The sequence below is a fragment of the Peromyscus eremicus genome, chromosome 1 (assembly GCF_949786415.1).
Source record: "Peromyscus eremicus chromosome 1, PerEre_H2_v1, whole genome shotgun sequence".
In the NCBI taxonomy this organism is placed as follows: Eukaryota; Metazoa; Chordata; class Mammalia; order Rodentia; family Cricetidae; genus Peromyscus; species Peromyscus eremicus.
This window is the reverse complement of record NC_081416.1, coordinates 134,076,690-134,095,910: the sequence shown is the minus strand read 5'-3', so window position 1 is coordinate 134,095,910 and position 19,221 is coordinate 134,076,690. Positions and strand designations below refer to the sequence as shown.

The 19,221-nt window shown below is 51.2% G+C and overlaps 1 pseudogene; it reads right to left on the bottom strand.

Annotated features, from left to right (window-relative positions):
* Positions 1–9,472: 9,472 nt before the first annotated feature.
* Positions 9,473–9,677, bottom strand: LOC131903252 (small nucleolar RNA U3; annotated as a pseudogene).
* Positions 9,678–19,221: the final 9,544 nt, after the last annotated feature.

Sequence of the window (19,221 nt, the reverse complement as noted above, 5' to 3'; positions counted from 1 at the left end):
CAAGCCCAAGGTCAACAGTAGTGAGCCCAGCACATGTGCCCTTCTAACACACAAGGAAAGAATAGTTCCCTCCCAGCTCAGGGGTGAGAAAACTGGCTGGGGAGGAGACTTCTGGGAAAGCTACACACAGCAGGAGGCAGAGCCTGGACTGGGTCTAGAGTCCCTTTGCCTCGTCATGGAGTCCTCACTCCCAGTCTCAGAGAACCGATTAACTGATGTGAATGTATGTCAAGTAGGCATGGTGTATATCAAACTGCAGGGTATATCAAATCGAGGACCCTGTCTAATGAGCAACCCCGTTCTTGAAGAACCTTTGGATTCCTGTAGGCTCTTTCTCTTGGTGCTGGCTGCGGCCCCAGGACTATGCATCTGGTTCTAGCGGCCAGTTCAGCCGGGCAGACACAAAGGAGCAGTCTCTTTGTTAGAGCAAGGTGAGGGGTTGCTGGCGCCTTCTCTGGTATCATGAAGATTCAGCACATGGAATGGTTGTGAACTACTGAACCCTTGCAGCCTGGGCAAGGCATCCTGTCCTACCTGTCAGCACCGGGGTCTGGACTGGACAACTCCACCCTTCAGGTCCTCCACACTGCGTGTTGCCACGGGTGGAACGTTGGGGGAGTTAGCCTGATTTTTATCACGAAATCAGCTGTTTTAAATATTTCCAAACTACAGTACCAGTTGAGGTTGGCTCACTGTCTGGCAGCTGGTGACAGGCTTTCTGTTTGGTCTGAGGTACGAAGCGTCTTTCATATGTAAAGCAGTGGGCCACACAATCCAGGCCATTGATAGGCTAAGATGGAGAGTGCGAGCTTTCCCCCAAGGAAAGGGGAGGAGAGCCGGGAACAATCAGGAACCAGATTTAATTGAGTTTCAGGTAACTGGAGAGCAATGAGAGGAGACTTCCAGCTACTTCTGTAAGTCCAGAGATAGTTCCTGCTGTGGATCTGGAACAGAAGGGCTGAAGGAGCCACTGGTCTTTGGAGATGAAGAAAAACTGGGCCCTGGCCTTCCCCTCCTCAGGGCCAAGGAATAAGAAGGCTCTTAGCTAATGGAACTGAAGGCCACGCAGGTAGAGCAGGTACTGTGCCTGTTACAGACCTGACCCCTCTGACACTCAGTCCTTCTCATAAGATTATTTAATTTGAAATACATCTAAAAACTCCAAAAGCTAAGAAGTGCCTCCAATCTCCACTATCTTCAGAAAGGAACTGTCTTCCACCTGCTGCTCTTTCCTCCACCCCAGGCTGCCTTACACACAGTGTCCACTTCTGCTAATTGCATGCCAGTACCACTGCATAACCAAATTCCCAGGGGCCGGTGGCTTGAAATCACAGAAATCACTGGCCCCTTGCTTGCTGTGGATTTTGAAGTGGCTAAACTGGAGGATGGGAGGAAGCCGGGGTCTCTCAGGAGCCTGTAGTTGTGACACTGGCAGGGACCACGGTGACTTAAGGGCTGTTTGGGCTGGGGAACCGTCCTCCACAATGGCTGGCCCCGCAACATGCAGAAGAATACCCCCTGATACCAAAGCAGAGACAGCCCAGTAGAGAACAACACTGATTCAGGAAGCTGACATCAGAAGGTCAAGGTCATCCAAATGGGACCAGCTGCACCTTGCACTGTGGCTTGAGTCCCATTGGGCACCCCCTAGGGAGGCCAAGGATGTTTCTTGACCCCGCTGATTGCTGTCCACTGTGGTTTTCCTCAACAGACAGGATTTAAGAGCCTCTTTGGGCAGCCTGCATGGCTTACCTGCTTACTAGGGTGCTTGGGGTGGTGGTTTCCTGGGAAAAACCACCGGCAGAGCCGATGTCCACCAGAGGCCTGTCCCTGAAGACTGAAAGGCTAGCAGAAAGAGCTAAAACTGAGACCCAGGAGCCCATTGTGTGGGTAGAACTTAACCAGGATCTGTAGTCCTGGAAGGGTTGGAGCCAGGAGCAGAGCTGGCCCTGGCTATCAGCCCCCAAGGTACCTGATTCCCTTCTTCCCCAGAATCCATGCCAGTACCATTCCATTCTTTCAAGGCAGAAATGAACATCCTGAGCTAAGGTGCAGCTGAGTGATAGAGCATGCCCTGGGCATGTGTGTGGAAGACACTGATGGTCCCTAGTGTCTGCCTATTGATGATACTAAACACTTGACTTCTGAGGCCCATCTGGTCCTTACCATGATCCAGTGGATGGACTAGTGCTCTTCCAAATAGCTACGGACTGGGCTGAATTTCCCCAAAGCTTAAATGTTGAGGGCCTACCACTTTGTGTGATGGTGTTAGGGAGGGGTCCTTTGAGTGAGAAGGGTGATCATGTCTTGAAGGTGGAGTCATCATGACGGAGTCTGTGCCTTTGTAAAGAGAGAGAGGAAAAGAAAGGTGGGGCGGGCAGGAATGTGAATGCATCTCTTCCACATAAGAATAAGCAGGACAGCCATCAGCTCAGAAGTACTCTACAGAACGGACTGGTTTGGGTCTACTGACACCTTGGTCTTGGATTTCTCAGTCTTCTGAGGCTCCAGAACCATGAGACATAAACATCTGTTGTTTGAACCACACAGTCTGTCACATTTTGTTACAGCAACCCAGCCACCTAAACCCCTATGCTTCAGGAATATGGTGCCACTGGGGAAGGAAGGAAGGAAGGAAGGAAGGAAACCCATTTTGATAACACAACGAGCCACACAGAGGCCATGCTAGGACCTTTGCTGGAGCTCCACTCTATCTCCAAGTCAGTTTTAGCTTTGCCTCCTGCTGCCGTGACGAAACACCCTAACAAAAGCAACTTCGGGGGAAAAGAGTTTATTTGGCTCCATTCCACGTTGCCGTCCATCAATGCAGGGACATCAAGGTGGGAGGACTTGGAAGCAGTTAGTCACACCCACTGTACAAACCAGAGAACAGTGATGTGTGTGTGTGTGTGTGTGTGTGTGTGTGTGTGTGTGTGTGTGTGTGTGCCGGCTCGGTGTGCTTAGCTGCTCTCTTCAGCGAGGACCAGTCCATGAAGTGGTGCTGCCCATGTTCAGAGTAAGTCCCCCTACCTCAGGTAACAAGCCAACCTAATCTAGACAGTTTCTTGCTGAGATTCTGTTCTTCTTATGTGATCCTAGATTATGTCAAATTGATGATCAAAATTACCTGTCACAAAGTTTATATGCCCAGTTTATTGGTCACAAACGCTGCGGGGACTTCAGCTTAGTGCTTACCTACTATGTTCATGACTCTGGGTGCTCTCTCTCTCTCTCTCTCTCTCTCTCTCTCTCTCACACACACACACACACACACACACACACACACACACACACACACTGTTTTGAGCTGCAAGTAACAGGATGCAGTCTACTATCTCTTAAAGAACCAAGGTCTCTCCTTGGGCTGCAAGTACCACGACCCAGTCAGTGTCTAGGAAAGTAGTAAAGAACCAGGGTCTCCCATTGTCCTATCTCTGGAGGCGGCTCTCCTTGGGCTAGAAGCTTCTTATTGCTGCTCTACCATCCAGAGTTTGGTTTTCTCCTCAGGAGGTGCTGCTGGCCATCGCTCAGGACCTGCTGTGAAAGTCAGAAACCAGGCATGTGGTGGAAGCAGATGACCTGCCCCCATCTCAAGCAGCAGATTTCCCAGAGACTTCAGCTTCCTGTTGGCTGTGGTGAGCACTTGCTACACCAGAGCGCCAGGACCAGAGAGTAGAGAATGTGCCTGGGAGAAGGCACATAGCATCTACCACATCAGCCACCATGGGGTGTCCAATTACACCCCCACTTTCTTATCCTGGCTATGGGACAATGGCACTATTTAGAGAACTCCCTTAGGTAGCAGGTTCTCTTGAAGGTTTGACCTGATACCTTGCCAGCAGGCCGCTCTGGTGAGGAGGAGCCGAGGTTTACAGGCTCTTCTGCCAGCCTCTGGGATGCCAAGGCTCTCCTGAGTGTTGCTAATCCATTCGTCCCTCATTGTGAACCTGAATGTGGGGGCTAGGCCGCATAGGCCCCTTTACAGGAGTAGAAGGAAGGTGTCTTCTGTCCCTAAAGGAACTGGCCCTGGCCTTGCCTCCTCCAACAGCAGGATTCTATCTTTTCTTGAGTACAACGAGTTTCCTCCAGGCACATCCAGGCCAGCAAGCCTGTTTGGCTGTGGCACTGAGACCCATGGTGAGGCTGGTGGTGACCTGGCTTTCCCTTTCCTGTACTGCCCCAGTTCAACCACCTCAGCTTCTCCTTGGGTCTCCCCACATTACCTTTCTTGCTTCTGGTTCCCTCTGGGAGAGGCTAAGGGCTGATTCTCTGGCGGCCTGGGCTCAACCTGGTTCCCTATCTGCACAGTGGATGCGTTCCAATGTTATGTCCTGCTTCGTGTCACCCTGGCTTGGTACAATCTATCACTCGGGGGCTTTGCCTGGGCTCTGCCAGGATTCCCTCTGCTCCACTGTGCCCCTTTCCCCAGGGGGATTGTTATAAATAACTTCTCCACTTCCTCAGCTAGGTTTGGAGGTAAGGGGTCCCAGGAGGAACCTATGGAGAGAGGAAGAGGGGCCTCCTGTGGGGACTTAGAAGGCTGGCTGTGCCCTGTAAGAGCAGGCCTCTGTTCCTAGGAGAAACCATCCCATCCAGCTGTTCCCAGGTTTAAGGCACAGCTCCCCATCCTTCACCTTTACTGGGTCGGTCGCTCTGCACAGTTCATGTCTTTGTCAAGGCCTCAAGAGGGGCCCATGAGTATACAATGTACTGTGGCTAGCACAACCCTGTGCCCCTCCAGATGGTCTGAAGCCCCAGACATGGTTAAATACGTCTCCCACAAGTCAGAGCGGCTGCAAGGTTCTCTTGTGGAATATAGTCCAAAGCAATTTAGGTCCATGGGTGTTGGTTGATTGTAGGCACTAAAGCACGGCTTCCGGGCCATACCAGTGCCAAAATGCACAGTGCCAGGACAGGGGAGGGTGCACAGAGAGGTGGCACTCAGCAAGGACTTCTGAGGAAGGTGAGATGTGAGCAGGGGCCTCACAGAGCTTTTGTGTTTATAGAGGACAAGGGAATTTGGGTGTGTTGGAGGTGGTGGCAGGAGTAGCCTAGAACCAATAAGGTCTGCTCAGGGGTGGGAAGCTCAGCCAGAGGGCAGCACCCAAGAGAATGTCTGTCCAAGGGCCTTGGCAAGGGCAGAGGGGTCATGTGCTTGCCTGCTGAGGGAGACAGCAGGGAAGGAGGGGGAGAGCAGGGAAGGAGAGGGGCAATTGACCTTGGCAGCAAACCTAGGGTGTGGGGGCTCCTGGAACTTTGGTTTGCTGGCTGATGCCCGTTAGGGAGCCACTCTGAGCCCATTTCCCAAGTGAAAAGCCTGGAAGCATTCACTAGGAGAATGTGACGCCCTGGCATGACCTAGCATACCTGTAATGTGCAGTTTTCTTTCCTCTCCTAAGCCAAGGCTCACTGTTCAGCACTGGTGACTTTGGAGACCTCAACATTGCTCAGCCAGGGCCAACTCTCACGCCCTTCGGGGACAAGGCAGGATTCCTCTATCATCCCTGTGTTCTGGGTGACACCATGATCACGGAGTTTGAGCCTTAGTGAGGACAGCGGGTACACGGCGGGAGCCCCGGACAACGGCGGGCTGGGAGCAGGTGCTGGCAGCTGCGGCAGGCCTTACAATGTGGCTTTGTCACTGGGGTAGCTTTGGAGCCAGGGAACGACCTGTGCTGGGGAACAATTCTCAGGGCTGTGCTGGCGCAGGCTGCCAGATCACAACAAAGCCCGGGAGAGCCGTTGGGCAATCACTTTTGTCATGCAAATGAGGGCGGGGCATAGCAGCCCCCTCGGCCTGCGCGCTAACCTTTTTGTGATTCAGATGAAGCCAGTCGGCTTTCCTGGGTCCCAGAGCTGGTTTAGCTTCTCCTATTGTCCTCCCCAGGGCCTGCTGCCATGCTTCTCGGCTGTGACTCTCCGTGAACCCACAGTCTGACTAAAAGGTAACAGGACCCAAGAAAGTCAAGACCGAAATACGGCACCCTGAATAGTGCAGGTGGCTAGGCCAAGGACAGCGTCTTGTAGCTCCTAGGCAAGGGGACTGTGTGACTAGGTGGCCAGTGCCAGGATGCAGGGAGCCTGGGGTTCTGAGGAGGGCTAGTCTAGGGCTCCTGGGTAGGCAAAGCTTAAATGGGATTTGAGTAATGAGTGGAGGGGACTGGGGTCCCTCAGCCAGTGCCTACTGGCCTGGGCAGGCCCATGCATCCATAGGGAGCTGCAGATTCTCTCCTTGTCCCATGACACTGGCCAAGGCAGTGAATTGCAAGTTCCCAAATTTCTTTGGGCCTGCATTTACTTGTCTGTTGAAAGAGGATAGGAGTGGTCCCTGTTTTAGGGCCACAGTGAATGGAAAGAAAACAATCCAGACAAAAAAGTTCAATTTGTTGCTTGGCTCATATTCGCCACATGGCACCACACACACTCATTTCCCAGTAATCTGACTTCTAGGAATTTATTCTACAAATATTCTCACATGTGCAAAATGACATATGTTCGAGGTTATTCTCTGCAGATTTGTTTGTAACAGCCAGAGATTGGAAAGGGCCCAACTGCACATCTACAGGGCTGGGTTAAATGGATGCTGGTTGTGTACCCGTGTAACAGATTGCTCAGCAGCAGAACAGGAGCCAGGCACTCTGTCCTGCTACAAGGGCCTGGCCTCCCGTGGAGCTGGGAGGTGAGCACAGGTCAACTATCTGTGAAAAGCCAGAAGCCGACACTCAAGGGTCTTGGCAGCCTGCTCTTTTGCAGGGGAGGGGCCAGTGGCCTAGGAAGAGGTGGGATATGGTCTGAGCCTTCTCAACATAGAAGTTCTTTCTCTCTCCTGCGGAAATAGGCTGCCTTGGGTGCCATGGGCACACAGCACTGTAGGATGGAATCGCAGGACCAGTCACCATGACAACAGCAGGCAGTTGTAATTTTCAGCCAGCGGAGTATCCAGAGTACAGGGAGAGGCTGCAGACCACCCCCAGCAGGGCTGCCTTTGTTGGCACCTCTGCCTCTGAGGCTGGGGGACTTCCTGGCCTCAGTCTCCCACCTGCAGAATGAGAACATGGCAAGTCTGCACCGTGTGAGTTGGGAAGACCACCAGAAAGGCCAGGAGCAGCTCTGAAGTGACCACAGGAATCTGCAAACACAAGGTTGCCAGCCTCCCGTGGCGGATCCAAGTGGCTGCCTCAGTCCGTGTTTTTTTTTGGTCCGATTCCCCTCATCAGAGCCGCCTACCTATAGCCTTGAATTTCTCTCGTCAGAGCACCTAGGAGATAAATAAGTAAATAATGACAGGAGACGAGGGAGAGGCAGGTGGATTTCATTTGGGCCACAGGGCTGCTAAGATGGGCAGTTTGGTTAAGTTCAGTTCCACAGGTATGTGAATACAAGTGAGGCCCAACGAGTGCTGCCCACCTGCTTTCCAATCCCCTGCCACTCCTCGCTCCTTCCCCATCCACCCTCCAGACTTGGAAACTGCTTGCTCCTGAACTCACGGTAGCCTCCCTTTCTGTGCAAGGGAGAAAGAGTCTCTAGGCCTCAAACAGGGAACAGCAACCTTCACCCATGGCACAGAGCTGGTGCCCCTTTGGACATCAAACCGTTATGATGGGTAGACACAGTGATGGTGCTCAGCACCTGTAAGGACTGGCCCCGTGGAGGAAGGCAGAGGAATGCAGACAAACTCTCACTCTGGGTATCTCCTCTGCGCCTGTGGGATGAGGATGACATCCCAATTTCCCCATTGAGATTGGCCTTGTCGATCAACATAGACTTGGGAAACAAGAGAGACTATCCAAGCCTCAGGGAACACAAGAGCCCTGGGAAGGCGCTGCCTGCATTTCTGCTCTTCCCCATAGACAGGCCCTCATGGTCTTCCTCTGCAGGTTCTCTGGTGCCGTTTAGAGGAGGAGAGGGGGAAGAAAGCAAAGAATGGTGAGCAGGCCGGGCTGGATCAGGCAGAATCTTTCCTGTCCACAACTGCTTCAGGGCCACCCAGCAGCCTGCTCATCAGCTCCCTGAGGCACCCCCTACGCACTCCCCATCACACAGGCATTATGAAGCCAAACGCTAAATATTTAGAGAGACTGGACTTGGAACCGGGTCACTGATTTATCTGGGGCTCAGTTATCAAGCTATGTTCCAGAAGGGCAGACCACACTGTGTGGTTAGCCGTGAATACCACCAAGACTTTTAGAAACCGAAGAGATGAGTAGGCCAAACTTCGACGGTAGAGTGAAATGCATACAAAACCCTCAGGCACTCTCAGGGGACAGGCAGCATCTCTGACAGACAGCAGGACAGAAAGCCTTTTCCGGCTTCGCTCTCACTTACTGGCCGGTGGCTGGCTAAGCCTGGGACCCTTTGGCACACCTGCTCTTTAGCTCCCCTCATGGGCATTCATTTGTGTTTGCCTGTGGCATCATCAGATCTTTACTGGACCGGCCTCGTCTCCTGTGCAGGAGCTGGGCCCGAGGGAGCTGCAAGGCTTCTGAGGGCCCTGAGACCACCTCCCCACATAGGTGGAACCAGCCCTTCTTCCTGTCAACTTCCTGTGCCTCGGGATTCTAGGCTGTGGGCATCATTTCACTCTGTGGTACGAGAAGGCAAAGGCTGCCCAGGTCTTGTCTAGGGAGAGTCTCCTTTTTACTGTACAACAATTAACAGGCCTCCCCCGCCCCCCACCCCACTATTCTCAAGCAAACCAAAACCTCTTCCCAGCAAAATGATAGAAATACGGTAAGAATTACACACAAGCCATTTAGAATCAAATGCTGTTCAATGAAACCTGTTTAAAGATGTTTCTGGGACTGGAGAGAAACTCAGCAGTTAAGAGCACTTGTTGCTTTTGCAGAAGACCTGGGTTCAATTCCCAGCACTCACATGGCTGCTCACAACCATCTATAGCTCCAGTACCAGGGATCTGCTGCTTTCTTCTGGCCCCCACAGGCACCAGGTGTGCTCAGGTACACAGACATACATGCAAGGCAAAACGCTCATATGCATCAAAAAATAATAATAAGTAATAAAAAGATTAAGTTTTTTTTGTTCAGATAAGAGCAAGTCTCTATTACTCATATATATCCAAGTCTAATCACAAAACGAAACAAAACAAAAAAACATAAATTGTTCCAAAATCCACAAATAAAGCTCCTAGTATTAAAAAAAAAAAAACCTGCAGACCCTTAAAAAATGCCGGGCAGCGGTGGTGCACGCCTTTAATCCCAGCACTAGGGAGGCAGAAGCAGGCGGAACCCTTGAGTTTGAGGCCAGCCTGGTCTACCCAGCTAGTTCCAGGACAGCCAGAGCTCCACAGAGAAACCCTGTCTCAAAACAAAACAAAACGAAACAAAATAAACAAAAAACTAACCAACCAAACAAACAAAAAAACAAATAAATAAATAAATGAAAGTAAATAAAAACAAACAAACAAACAACCTAGCCAAACCTTTAAACAAACACTAATCGACTACAGTTATGTTCTGGGAATTGATCTGGCTTTAGTACCCATAAAAGACAGACAGAAACCCCCTTACCAATGGCAAGAGGCAGCTGCAGGAGAGAAGTCCCTAGGGCCGGCTTCATGCTCAGAAGGGAACATTGCCTCTCATCCTTGTGGGTACTCTACAGTCAGAGAAACTCCTTTAGTAACGAACTATAGAAAGGATCCCTGAAAGTGTAGTCTTTTGTTGTTGTTGTTGTTGTTGCTTTTGAAACAGGGTTTCTCTGTGTACTTTTTTGGTGCCTGTCCTGGATCTTGCTCTGTAGACCAGGCTGGCCTCAAACTCACAGAGATCCACCTGCCTCTGCTGGGATTAAAGGCGTGCGCCAACACCGCCCGGCAGAAAGTGTAGTTTTAAGATTGGTTTCTTCTAGCTTTTAAATACTGCCTCTCATGGTGGCTTTGGGGATGGATAGATCTTGCCAGCCTCAGTGGCCCTGTCCAAGACTGGTGGAGTGGGCTTGACCCTGCTCATTTAGACACTCACAGCCTTGCACAACCAACCAGAGGAGTAGGCAGTTCACTTCTCCTTGGCTTCTATACCCTCCTAAATACACTTGTCATTACCCCATGGGCTGGATTTTGCCTCTGGCTAGAGAGTGGCCATAGGAGGAAGCTGAGAGAGGGTCCCCTAGTCACTGCTGCCACAGAGCCTTGGAAAATAATAGCAACACAGTCCAGAGATAGGCACACTGCTTCTTGTTTCTGGGCCTCCCTGAGCAGGGACCCCCTCCCCGAGAGGAGATGCGATGCTTGTAGGCACCCGAGATTACAGTGGCCTAGCCATACAGTAGCTGGTCTAGAGTCTGTCTTATTGCTCGTTCCTCTGACCCCTGGGTGCCAGGCATCCAATCCACTGAGGAAACAGACTCAAATGGATCTGACCTACCAGCTTCACACTGCCTCTCTCAGCCTCTACATGCTCCCCCAGCTACACCAGTCAAGACCAGACTGTGTGATGACTACCAGGGAACCCTGACCTGTGGTTTAGCCAAGTGGGCCTGGGTGATTTGAACTCACCACCGGGCAGAGAGCAAGTGACCCAGTAGCCAGGCAGCATACACATGCAGAGGCATGCTACACCTTGTCTGAGTGGATACTTGCTCAGACCCACACACCTGGGCATCCATTTTCTATTCTGGGATGCTCTCATCCCACCCACCCTCCCAGCAACCAGTGACTACTGTTCTTGCTCTGTTTCCTTCTGGGAGCCTCCAATTAGACCAAGACCTTCTAGAGGCCCCAGAGCAGGGATCCTGGCACTCAGTACATGTGTACCAAGGTTCCTCTACCCTCCCAAACCTTCCAGGCAGAGAAGGCAGTGCATGCCTTGTCCAGGGCTTCCTCAGTAGGGAATGTCAGCGCTGGCTTTTCAGACTCAAGGCTGGGCCCGTCTCCACTCTTCTGGACATATCCTATCCACAGAATTGAAATGGTTAAAAACATGGAGGCCCAAGTAGAAAGGGCCTTTTACATTTAAAAACAAACAAACAAAAACAACTTTCATACAATCCAAGGCAGAAGGAAATACAAATATATGAGGGTATTTCTAAATTGAGTTTGACCTGCTGCTGTGTCCTTAAGCAGAAGAACCTAAGCAGCCCCTGCTCTAGACTCCTTTCTTAAACCCATCCATGAAGGAAAAGCAACTTTCTGAGTCCCCTGCAGGCCTCGGTGCTCTGGGTTCAGTGTTTAGCCTGGTGAGCTCTCCCGGGAGTACAGGCCATTAAAACCTGGTGGTGTGAAGTTGCCCTGATAGATCTTCCCACTAGGCAGCGAGGCAGATGGGCTATCCTGTGTACATATCACAGCTACCCCTAGGAGGCAAGGAGCAGTGGGGGCGGCGCGGGGGTGGGGGGCGGGGGGGGGGGGGGAGGCAGGGGGCGGGGACACCACATAGTCCTTACTGGCTGGGGTAGGGCTGTTGTTTTCAGATCTGGGTGGAGTACCAGAGTTACTCAGGCAAGACTTCTGCTCCCTGATACTCAGCGAGCCCTTTGAAGACAACACCCAGACAAGCGAAGCCCAGAGAACGCAGGATACCTCCATCTGCTGAGGAAAACCTGAGCAGGTGCTTCTCGCCTTGGGTGGCCTGGCTGCTCACCAGCATCTCCGTCCCCTACAGGCTGGACTGTGTTCAGGAAGCCCAGGTCTTTGGGCGTCTCTCTGCCAGGGCCTCAGCATACCCTTTGACCTATCTGACCACTCAGCAACTGCTCTCACGGCACACCCGGGATGCCCAGCACACCCAGATGCCCAGCACAGCCAGGCTGCTCAGCACAGCCGGGCCGCCCAGCACACCCGGGCTGCCCAGCACACCCGGGATGCCCAGCACAGGCTGCCCAGCACACCCGGGATGCCCAGCACAGCCGGGATGCCCAGCACACCCGGGCTGCCCAGCACACCCGGGATGCCCAGCACACCCGGGCTGCCCAGCACAGCCGGGATGCCCAGCACACCCGGGCTGCCCAGCACACCCGGGATGCCCAGCACACCCACGCTGCCCAGCACACCCGGGTTGCCCAGCACACCCGGGATGCCCAGCACACCCGGGATGCCCAGCACACCCAGGCTGCTGAGCCAGTATGATGGATTATTATTGGGGGGTCTTTATGAATTTTTTTTTTCTCTTTTTGGAGACGGGTCTCACTGTATGACTCTGGCTGGCCTTAGACTAGCCTGGCCTCGAATTCAGAGATCCTCTTGCCTCTGCCTCCCTAGTGCTGAGATTAAAGGCATGTACCACTGTGACCAGCTAGCCATGAACTAACATTTTTAAATGGATTAAAAACAGAATCACCAATGTAGGTCCGTCCCTCCCCATAAAGGGTCATTCACAAATACTCCATCTAGCCATTCTCACTTCATTTACAAAGAGTGTTTTAACATTTAAAAAAAAAAAACTCACAAAAATAGAAACACTCATCACAATGAAAAAAATCATCAAAACTGTCTTTTTTTATTTCTCATCCTTTCCCCTGGGCTGGGGAGCTCTGGAGAAACCCCTCGAGATGGCTCTTCTGCTGGGCTGAGTGGCCAGTGAGGTGGTCCCAAGGTGCTGGGCAGCCCTTGCTAGCTAGCTGACGGGCTGATGCCAAACTCTTTCCTATATATAGGCCCTGGGGGTGCTGGGTGTTCCCTGAAGGATCCTGGATGCCACCCCATGGGCTTCCTGGAGAGCGCCTGACCCAGGCCCTGGAGGAGTTGGCAAGGTGCGCTTTCCCTCTCTTGCCTGGCATCTCTGACTTCCAGGACTGGCACTCCCGGCCAGCCAGGGCTATCCCAGACACTGACGTGTGTTTGAAGCCAGCTGCCACACAAAGCCGCATTGTGGACCTCTGGCTGGCAGGCAGAGCACGTGACCGCGGAGGGTGGGTGGCGGCCAGATGGGTGTGCCTCACTGCCTTCCTCTGGGCTGGGATCTGCATCCTTCCTTCTGGCCCACACAGTAGGAGCCAGGCCAGTTCAGGGGCCATGGGGAATGAGAAAGCACAGCTCTAGTACCCACCCCCCCAGGAGGCCTCTCTTCCACTGTGGTCCTCTGTGTTGCCAGCAGCCAGGCCTGGCTTTATCCAGGATCCGATCTCTTTGTCTCGGTCACAGGCTTCTTACACCCCAAAGCCTCGACTGTCACATTTTTCCTGTGAGAAGGAGCCTGGAGCAGAGAGAGGCACAGAGTAGGGCTTTGAGGACCTGAAGACAGACACAGACCCAAGAATGGGGCCTAGCCAGGTCCTGGGCCTGTGGAGCCCCTGCTCCCTCATTTCCCTCTCTTCCTTTCGACATGGCTTCTGACTTCCTGCCTTAGTTTGGGCCATCTTGGCTGGAGGAGAAGCCCTTAAAGTCAGGGCTTACCAGAATGCAGTTTTCACACATGAGTAAAACAGCAAGAAAGTCCTGCCCACGTCACTGACTCCTTCCTTGAAATCCAGGCATGAGTGAGCCTTATGAGGAGACAGACCCATACAAGGACAAATCACCACCACCACCACCACCACCACCACCACCACCACCACCACCACCACCAGCACCAAGCAAAGAGACAGAAGCTTCTTCCTGAGCAGAGTCTGTGCACGGCTCCCAGACATGTGCCTTTCCCTTCCAGACACCGGACAGCGTCCACCACATCCAGGAAAAAGGCTGAGTGCTAAGAGTTCCCAGGTTGAGTGTGCCTCAAAAGTCCGGTTCCCAGCAGGATACTTTTGCTTGGTGGGTGGGACCTTTAAGAAATGGGACCTAGTAGGAGGAAGTTGGTTCACTGGGGGGTGTATCCTTGAGGCCCCAGGCACCTTCCTGTCCCTGCTTTACCAGCCACCGTGAAGTCAGCAGCTTCGCTCTATGTACACCCTCCTGTCTCCTGTTCTGTGTGCCATGGGCTCAAAGACAACCAGGCCAAGTCACCATGGACCGAAACCTCAGAAAACTGAGCTCAGATCCATTCTTCCTCCTGTGGAGTGGGTTATCTCAGATGTTCTGTCACAGTAGCGGGAAGCCGGCCGGCCCTCTTGCCTTTCTTGACACATAGTGCCTCAACACTAAAGGAGGTACAAAGAGATGCACTTTTTCTGTAGCGCATAACGAGGGGACTGGTGGCCAAGCTTCCCAGGCAGCCTCAGGATGGAGAGTGAGTGCCAGTGTGGATCACGCACTAGAGGGATGGTAGTTCTTAGCCTCATCCTTGACGTGGGGGGTGGGTGAAAAGGCAGAGTTGCTCACCAATGGTCCGCAATGTATTCAACCGTGCTTACACAAGGAGGCTTCTGAAATAGGCCACAGGGACAGGGTTTGGGGGCTCCTGGAGGGTGGATGGAGTGAGGAAGATTGGAGGATCCCTGTCCCCTCCGCGCACTGTGCCCTTTGCGTCTCTCCTATTCACTCCATCTGTGTGCGTCATCGTGTCCCTCAGGGCTGTCAGGGCTGAGGGTCTAACTCAGCTGCAAAGCCCTTTCCCAGCTTGTATAAGGCTCCGGGTTCAATAAAACAAAACAAAGTAAAATAACATAAAATCCAAATACAAGTAAACAAATGAAACTAGTAAGTGCAAAATGCAAATAAAGTGTTGCTGTTGTTGTTTTCTGAATTCCGTGAGCTTTTCAATAAATGTTTGAACCCAAGGAAACAGTCTTAGGAACTCACTGATTTGTAGTCCACGGGTCCAAAGCCCCGGTAACAAGCAGGTCTCTTATACTGGGTGTGTAAGATGGGGCTGCCTGTGGGACTGGATGCTCTCTGTCTGTAGGACACTTGCTCAGTATTTTCAGGGTGGACTTGAGTGGTTTACACGTGTGGAGATGGAGACCAATGCTGAGTGTGTGTAGAGACACAGGCTGAGTAGCAGGCTCTCCAGTATCCTCTGCCTGAGAGCCATGCAGGAGGCCTGGGTCTGCTCTCTGGGGTGCTGCCTGAGCTGGACCAAGCTGCTCACCCCTCCTCATGTTCATGCCCACCAGATCTGCTTCTTCTCAAGGTTCTCCTTACTGAAGAGACAGCTCCGGTGTGAGTCTGGGTGGCCCGCTTTCCACTCTTCAGCCACAATCCAGGCCTCTGTCTCACATACCACAGGTACAGGATCTTCCCAAGGTAGGCATCCCCCATGCCTTGGCCACGCACCCCCAGGGTCTCAGGATTGACCTCCCTCATTTCTGTCCCGTACTCTCCATTCCCTCCTCCCTCAGTGTTTGGTGGCCCATCCGCCATTCTGCCCCAGTTAGTTTTTATTGTCAACTTGACACAGCCAAGAGCCACCTGGGAAGAGGAAGTCTCAATTGAGGGTGTGCCCAGATCATATTGGCCCGCAGTCATCCATATCTGTGAGAAATTATCTTGATTAGATAGAAGAGTCCAGCCCACAGTGGGCAGAACTATTCCTTGGGCAGGTGCTCCTGGTTGTAGGAAAAAAAAAAAAAAAAAAAAAAAAAAAAGCTAGCTAAGAGCCAGGCAAAGAGCAAGCCAGTAAGCAGCATTCCTCCATGGCTTCTGTTTGAGTTCCTGCCCTGATTTCCCTCAGTATTGGACTGTTACCTGAAGTATAAGAGGAAACCCTTGTTTCCTCAAGTTGGTTTTAGTCATAGTGGTTACCACAGCAACAGAAAACTAATCAGGACACATTCCCCCCTTTTCTCACAGTGTGGGACCCACTCCAGTTTCTCCTACCTATGACTGGGGATCAGTTCTAGCTGGTCCCAGCCAGCTCTTCCACTCACATCTCCATTGCTGGGAGCCTGGGAACCCCAATCCCGCTAATGAGCACAGTGTACTGGGAGTCTCCAGATGACATTACCTTTCCGATAAAGCAGATCTGCCGGGAACAATGGTCTAGAATGTTCCCTTTGATTTTTGCATGTCAGAATGTCACCTCTTTTACCAGCCTAGGGTGAGACTGACTCCTGACGACATCCAGGGCCAGAAAGCTGCAACAGAGCCTGGGACGTGTGCGCCGCACTTTCTGTGATGAGATTGTAGGTCTGTGCCTACTGTGTCCAGCTTAAGCCTGGATCTCTGTATTTGTAGTCCAACACACCCTATTCATTCCACCCCCTGCAAAGCCTCCTCTGACCCTCTGTGCTCTGGCCCTTAGTCAGTGTCCTCAAGGGCAGAGGTCATCCCTCCCAAATGGCTGTGCCCTCCCCTCTCTTGTCTGACCCTGTGTCTGGTGGACAGGCCAGATGCCCGTCCAGTAGCATTCAGTAGAATTGGTTGCAACAATGCCTTTTTGTGAAACCTCTGTTGGTGAGCCCACGTATATTGTTTGTGCAACAGCTTCAAGTCCACATGGTATTAGACATCTGAACTAGGAAAACATTTCTCCCTCCCCGGAGATTAATTAACAGCTTCTATTACAGGCCTGTAACCTCTATACACAATTCTAAAAACTAGGTATTTCTGAAAACCAAGACAGTCTGCCTAAGTCAGTGGTAAACTCATTTGGTGGCAAACCCTGGCTTGTTCAGACATTGTGCGAAGACTGGACCGATATTTGCATATTTCACTACAGAAATGTGAATATTCTTAGTGACAGGATGCTGTCTTTAGTCCTGATGAAGAGTTACTCAATCCACAGCATGTGCACATACTCAGTGCCTAGACCCCAACTGTTCTAAATTCAGAAATCCAGCTACAGGCTCCCTCACACCCCTGCACTCCAAGCCTCCTCGGGGCTTCTACTAAGGCGAACAGAATCGGACAGCAAGAATCTTACCACACTTTCTCTTTGTTTGTTTTGCCCTGGCTGCTAAGGAGAAAGAACTTAGATAATTAAGTTTATTCACAACAAATAGCTTCTGTCCAGAATTTCTTACTACAGTTGGTTATCCCGCCTTTTTGTAATTTATCTTTAAGAATTCTGTTTGACACAGTTTTCTTTACTGGGTCCCTTGCATTTGAACCTGCTTTGTAGCATTGTTTTTTAAGTGAAAGGAGTCACCCTTACTGCAAATGAGTGAATCCAGAAGGATTCCAGGGACAACGGGGACAGATGGTCCCCAGTGTCCCTTCTGCCAACCTGCTTCATAGGAGTGGGGGAGGGAGAGGCCCGTGTAACCAAGGATTGATTCTCTGTATGTCCCCTGTGTGCCCAGGGGAAATGGTGGCCAATCACCAGAGACCACAGCACTCAGTGGCTTCTCAGTCAACTCATCACCAGTCACCATCCAGATGCAGCCATAGGCCACTTCTGGTCAGCCCCAGCCACCATCCAGATGCAGCAGCCGTAAGCCACCTGTGGTCAGCCCCAGCCACCATCCAGATGCAACCATAGGCCACCTCTGGTCAGCCCCAGCCACCATCCAGATGCAGCCATAGGCCACTTCTGGTCAGCCCCAGAAATAATGTACTTATCCATTTGCTGTGACTCTCTCAGCAGATCCACTCTGCTGGGGAGACCGCAAAGTAACATTTGGTACACCATGAGTTAATCCTCTCAAACTTACAGAGATATCTGAACAGTAGAGTACACGCTCGGTTGCTATAAGGAAAAGAGTGCAAACTGCTGAAAAATGGCAGCTATGGCTGATTCTCTCTCCTTTTTTTTTTTTTTTTTTTTTTTTTTTGGTTTTTCGAGACAGGGTTTCTCTATGTAGCTTTGCGCCTTTCCTGGAACTCACTTGGTAGCCCAGGCTGGCCTTGAACTCACAGAGATCCGCCTGGCTCTGCCTCCCGAGTGCTGGGATTAAAGGCGTGCGCCACCACCGCCCGGCTCTCTCTCCTTTTTTTAATTAAGAAAAAATTTTAATTTTATTATTATTTTGAATTTTTTGTGTATAGGTATATGTTTATGCACTTGTATGTGTGTTTGCACACTATGTGTGTTTCTGATGCCCATAGAAGCCTGAAGAGGGTGCTGTAACTGGATTTACAGATGGTTGTGAACCACTAAGTAGGTGTTGGGAATCAAACGCAGGTGCTTTGGAAGAGGAGCTAGTGTTCTTAACCACGGAACGGTCTCCAGCACCATGTAGCTGATTCTTTTTGTTGGGGGTAATCCACTAGCCACTATATTCTATGTTCATAAGTATAGCTTTCAATACTTTGATGCATTAAAACTTGAAAATGTAACCAAAGTATGTACAACTTAATTTCTGAGGCTGTCTCCTTTATCAGGTTAACATTTTAAAGAAGCAACTTGGAGTTTTGCCTATACAACACCAAACTGGCAAATGATTCCATTTCCAATCAAAATAAGCTGCATTTCACTTCTAATCCCAACAGATCACCAGGCAAAAGTCCTATTGTTGAAGTTTCAAAATGGAAGAGATTGATGTAACAGTTTGCAGACACTAGGCCACAGGTGGTCCAGAGTCTCACCCCTTTGAAATGCTGAACCCTGCAATCCTCCTGCAGGCACTGCCTGGGTCCCTGCAGGGAAGCCTCTAGCCCAGAATGTGTTTGCAAGTAGCCAAGGAGACCTAGGGTTCAGAGTCAGGCAAGCTGAGGAAGAATCAAGGCAGAAAAACATTCATGAACCTGCACAGGATCCTCTTGAGTCGTTGGATGAGCACTGGGGTCCTGTAGAGGGTGCATCTCCTCAGGGCTGGGCAAAGCCCAAGAGCAGGGAGCTGGAGGGCAGCAGTCAGTGCAAATATCCGCACGCACAAGGTGTCTGAGAAACGCTCTTGTTCTAAACAACCAAGATTCTCGTTTGCTGTGGTTTCTGCCTGAAATGTCCCCCAAAGTCCGTGTGTTGAAGGCCTGAGTCTCAAAGGAGCAGTATTCAGAGGAGGACTTGTGGGAAGTGATTGGCTCATGACAGTTCTGCTCTCAGCAGTGGCGTCATCATTGGATGGGTGAGGAGATTTCCTAGCTAGAAATAAGTACTTTGGAAAATGTGCTTGGGGACTATAACATCTAGGGATGGTCCCCTCCTTCTCTGCTTTCTGGTGAGCATGAGGTAGGCAGCTTTGATCTAGTGTATACTCTACCTTGGCTACCTGGATTATCTCAGGCTCAAAGAGATGGGGTCAGTGACCAGGCATTGAAATCCTGGAAACTGTGAGCCTAAAGGAAATCTTCCCTTTAAAATAATTATTTTATTGAGCTGAAGACTTGGTTCAGCGGTTAAGAGCACTTAACCACAGTGGTTAAGGATCCTAGCGGCTCACAAGTGTTTGTAACTCTAGTTCCAGGATATCGGATACCTTTTCCTGGCCTCTGCTGTCATTAGGCATGTATGTGGCACACACACACACACACACACATACACACACACACACACACACACATACACACAGGCA